This window comes from Triticum dicoccoides, chromosome 2B (assembly GCF_002162155.2).
Source record: "Triticum dicoccoides isolate Atlit2015 ecotype Zavitan chromosome 2B, WEW_v2.0, whole genome shotgun sequence".
Classification (NCBI taxonomy): domain Eukaryota; kingdom Viridiplantae; phylum Streptophyta; class Magnoliopsida; order Poales; family Poaceae; genus Triticum; species Triticum dicoccoides.
Genome location: NC_041383.1, coordinates 798,658,702 through 798,664,178, shown reverse-complemented (window position 1 = coordinate 798,664,178; position 5,477 = coordinate 798,658,702). Strand labels below are relative to the sequence as shown.

Here is a 5,477-nt window from a genome sequence, read left to right as displayed (position 1 = left end):
TAAAAAATTCCCACAAATCTAAATTTTTTTGTGAATGATTTTCCTAAATTACCACAATTTTAACGAATTTGGAAAATGATTTGTTGCTTTATTTAAATTTTTATTTTGAAATGTTCCATTAAAAAAATCATGATTTGAGAAAACTATCAGGAATTTTAAAATGTGTTCATGGTTTTTAAAATGTATCTGAATTTTAGAAAAAAAACTAAGAAAATAAAAACCAATCACGAACTGAAAAAGATTTCATGAATTTCAAAAAAATTAAAAAATATTTATTGAATTTGAAAATTTTCTAAAAATCATGAGTTTGTAAAAATGTGCAATTTTTTTTAAATGTGACTTTACAAATATTCATAGTTTTGGAAAATGTTCCCAAATTTAAAGTGTCTTGTTGATTTAAAAAAATCGCAAATTGTAATGTGGAACAAGAAAGTAGAAGACGAAAAATAAATAAATAAACAGAAAATAAAAACTGGTAGAAGAAACAGAAAAAGGGAAAAAGAAAAATAAATTGAATAAGGTTATATAACCTTCTTAATGGCGGGAGAAAGAACAAAAAGAATGATAGTGAGTCGCCCTATATAGCAGCTAGGGTGCGTGTTTGGTCAACATTCTCCACGTTACGCAAGGAATATGGTTTTCCTTGCCGCCCGTCTTAAAAACTCCCTTTGATACCCTTTGTGTAGTAGTGACTACTGATTAGTGAGTATTATTGATCCATGCATTAGTATTTACGGTAAGATCATCTTAATATATTTTTTCTTGGTATACATATTTTCCTTCAGCTGACAAATACTCACCATTAAGGTACATGTATGTCCCTGGGAAGAAAACTCAAGCCTAAGAAATGTTTTTTCCATAAAAAATGGAACAGATGCACATGTGTATATTTCAAAAGTTCTCTCGCTAGATGGTCATGCACAAAGCGCTTAAGGTGTGCTGATCTAATGTAGGTGACCGTGAACGAAAACCATAAAATTTGACGCACCAATAATTTTGTTAACAAAGTATTATCAATGGATCTTCAAAACAACGCCTAAAAATCTTCAGGTGATCGATCTGGTGAACTCTTATTACATTAGTTGGATATTGATATATTTTATTACTATGTTAGGAAAACACAAAACATTAAAAATTTACAATATTGTGTAATTATTACAATAATAAAAACATATACAAAAAAATCTACATTGATTATCCCAGGTCTTGAAAATGAGGAGTTAGGTAATATCATGTCTTTTTTATGCCCTTGTGTAGTCGTGTTTATGCAATTAATGATGATTTATAAAAAATGGTGATTAACTATGGAATTCCTATGATAAAACCAGGTACCTCATTGTGGTTAATGATGTATGGACGGTAGCAACATGGGACACAATCAGACCCAAGTTGCCAGACAATAAAAATGGTAGCATGGTCATTGTGACCACTAGGATAGAGACTGTAGCCGAAGCATGCCATGCTAGTGTCGATGTTGGTCACATTGATGAGATGAAACCCCTTAATTTAGTTGTTCCTCAGGAGAGCATTTGGTTCAGAGAACGACACTTTGCACAATGATCTGAGAGGTGAAATGGACAAAATCTTTAAAAAGTGTGGTGGGCTACCAATGGCCATTATTAGCATTGCCAACCTTTTAGTGAGCCACAAATCACTGGAGAGCAAAGATATGTGGGAAAGAATATGCAAGTCAATTGGTTCTCAAATGGAGAACCACCCTACCCTTGAGGGCATGAGGAAAGAGTATGCAAGTCAATTGGTTCTCAAATGGAGAACCACTTGCACTATTATCTCAAGGGTTGCATAATGTACCTTGGTATTTCCCCAGAGGACTATGTAATCACCAAGAAGGGGCTCTTGAAGAGATGGATCACAGAAGGACTAGTTGCCGAGATCCAAGGTTTAACCTTAATGGAGGTTGCAGAAGCCTACCATAACGAGTTGTTGAGTAGGTACATGATTGATCGGGCCGGTAATATTTTCAGCTGGTGGGATGGGATGGTGGAGACGTGTCAGGTACATGACATGGTCCTTGAGGTCATGGTGTCTAAATCCCTGGAGGCCAACTTTGTTAGCCTAGTAGGTGGTTCGTATGAAGGGATGTCGTATGGTAGCATTCGCCGCCTATCCATCCATGGTGGAGAGCTAGTATCCGAAGGCTCTTGCTCCAACGAAATTGCAGCATCACATGGTAGGAAGAATGACATCGAGGGGATGAAGATGGTACATGTCCGATCACTGAGCATGTTTGGCCCTGAAGATAACATGAAGATGCTTGATCATCTAGGTGAGTTAAGTCTGCTCAGGGTACTTGACCTGGAAGACTGCACGGCCATAAAAAACAAGCATTTGAGACAACTAGTCCTTCTCAAGTTCTTGAATTTGAAAGGAACAAGTATTAGTGAGATGCCTCCGGAAGTCGGTGATCTAGAAATTTTGGAGACCCTTCATGTACGTCAGACGCACCTTGAAGATCTACCGGAAACTGTGACAAAGCTAGAGAAACTGGAACACCTCCAATTCAACAAGAAGGATGCCATATTTTATACGTCTTTTTTTTCGATAAAGGGTAGATTTTATTAGCTCATAAAGAAGCATCAAGAAGATACAAACCAAAAGAGCACACACCCGGCCTCTGCATAACTAAGATGCACACAACCAACACAAACGCACACACACACAAAAACACGGCAGCGAATAGCAAAGTCATATACGTCTTGGAGAGCAAGTAAGGGCTTGGGTAGGATGAAGGCACTACAGATGGTGAATGTTGTAGTTTTTGCAAGTGATGCTGATGTTGCCGAAGAGCTCGGTAACCTACAACAAGTGAGAGAGTTACGTATGGATGTGGACTGCAGTCCCCTTGATTTGAATGTTAGGAAAAATCTGGTCGTATCCCTGGGCAAGATATATTGCCTCAGGTGGCTCAACGTTACCAACCATCCTTGGGTCGACCGTACCGACCCTCTTGGGGACCCACAATATTTGAACTTCATACATGAAATCGACCCCCCGCCGCGGCTCCTTAGATATCTTAGGATGGGCTCCGGCATTAGCAAATTGCTCGACTGTGTCGGTTCACTGAATTATCTTACCGAGCTCTTCCTTGCTTGGACATACTTGGTTGGTGACCAACTGTTTGGCCCAGTATGTAAGCTGCCAAATCTGTTGGGCATACATCTGGAGGCGTACTACTACGTTGCTCTAGAGCTGGTTGCACAAACTGCCCACAACTTTCCAGCACTCAAGAACCTGTACCGGAACTTCGATATTGACTTTATGCAAGTTCTCAGATTTGAGGAAAAATCAATGTCAAAGCTCGAGAAACTCCAGGTGAGATTTCTACACAAAGAGTCTAAGATGCTCGAAGGCATGGAGCACTTGACAAGCCTTAAAGATGTGGTTCTCGAAGGTAACAAAGACAACCCTGCATTGCACCGTGCAGTGGAGCAATTAAAGACGATGAATGAGAACCGCCAAAAATCCGATCAGATCAAGGTTGTGGTTAAATACGGCGTCGTGCAGTGGCCCAGCGTGTAGTAAGATGTGGTGATCGCTTTGTTTTGTCACTCTGCTTGATTACATGAGTTTGGTTTGATTCACTTTTTTTCAGTATATCTGTTTCACAAGTGTTCTTTTTTGAGGGTTTTTCTTCAGATCTCTTTACTACTTTCCTGTAAGTTGTCGTTGCCAACTGGTTATCGCCACCGTTGTGCTGTTGTTTGCTTCTTGGCCTGTAAAGCTAGCTTGGGGTCCTCAGCAGCTTAAGACTTGAGTTTGTTAAACAAGAATTATTATGATTATGTAATAAAGCCGAAGACTGTGGCAATCTAGAGTGTTGTTGTTTTCTTGGTCACTTATTTACCTTTCCAACAATTGTATATTTCTTAAATTCAGTTCCCTATCGATTTCTCCTTCATCTGTTTGATTCACAGGCCATCAGAGTTCATTGGTTTAATTCCTGTTATTGTTCTTAATACTGTATTGCATTAGCTTATGGTCCATGAATAGGATCCCACTCAACTTAACAAGACTCGTATTGAAAATAAGCTGAAACTAAGGAAACAAACAATCCAGATGCTGCCCTTGTAACTTTGTAAGAACAATTCAAGCTTGTCTGAGCAGACGACAAGGAAAGCAATTGTGAGAAGAAAAAAGTGCAGCAAACTAATTCAAGGAAAACTAGACCCAAGAACTAGGACAAAAGAGGGAGATAAGTCGAGCGTACCAGGCCAGCAACATCACCTTCTAGCACGCCGTAGCTTCTGCAACCAGAAAGCTAAACAGGCCATTAGCCTGCCTCCGACGACACTCCGGACGAAATAACTGTTACAATATGAACGAATGTTCATTGCCTGTCATGGTAAATATTCAAGGGCAAGCGCTGAACTGATACAGGGTTATGGCCCACATTCAAGGGCAAGTATTGATCAGGGTACCTTAGGTTAATAATAAAACCACATAGAGAAAGCAAATACTGCCGGCCTGCCTGACCATGATTTCAATAACTTCTATTTACAGAAAAAAAATCCCACTTGGCACTCTTCATATATGTAACAAATCTTCCGTCCCGAATACAGCGGAACAGGGGAAGTGTTCATTCGGCTTCCCTTGTTCTGTCCACGCTGAATAATGACAGTCTATCTTTGCAGATACGCATGCCTCTGTTTTTGTAACGCCTCTGGTCCTCGCTGAATCCTACAGTACATTCATATTGCTCCCTCTGTTTTCGCAGATTCTTCCTACATATGCTACGTAATTCCTTGCCCAGTTTGACAATTACGATTACGACCATGCTTCAGTGTGAAGTTTACCGACCCTTTCCAGTTAGCACGCATGTGCAAAGCGACTGGCAATGAGGCACGCTTGAGAGTTGAGACTCGTGTTTTTGTTTCGTAGTGGAGAATTCGGCGATGCGCGACGGTCGAGCTGGGAGGATCGCTCGCTCGTACAGCAACACGCCAACACCGTCGCCATCCCTCTGTTCGTGGGGAAGATACGGGGCGACGGAAAGACGGCTGGGGAAGGTGCGCGAGGGAGTTCTGGGCGGCGCGGCGCCGTCGCTCGCTCCGTCGTCCGTCGCGACGTCTCCCGTCCAGCGTTTTGAATGGTTTTTCCTATTTGATGCATTCCGCGTCAAAACGTGGGCGCACCGCACACGCGATCGAATAGATCGACCAAGATGGTGTAGCTTCTAGAAGCGAGGTAGAGTAGAGTTTTCACGTACGAATTTGCCGGACTCGAGGCTTTTGTTGATGATGAAGGTGTCTTGTGTCTCCAGATTATGGTTCTTTGAAAATTCTCCTGAGATTAAGACAATGCAATTCATCAGAAAACACATGTACATACATACAAATGTAGGTTATTAGATCTAAAGATAACGAAGAGATGATATTCAATGTTTCTGGCATAGCTTGGTGCCTTGGTTTCGTTTTTTTTTGGGATGAGGGGGAGTGTCTTTGTTTGTTCAACCTGCA

The 5,477-nt window shown here is 40.8% G+C and overlaps 1 pseudogene; it reads left to right on the top strand.

Annotated features, from left to right (window-relative positions):
• Nucleotides 1-1,573: 1,573 nt before the first annotated feature.
• LOC119361482 lies at nucleotides 1,574-3,540 on the top strand (annotated as a pseudogene).
• The last annotated feature ends 1,937 nt before the right edge of the window (nucleotides 3,541-5,477 follow it).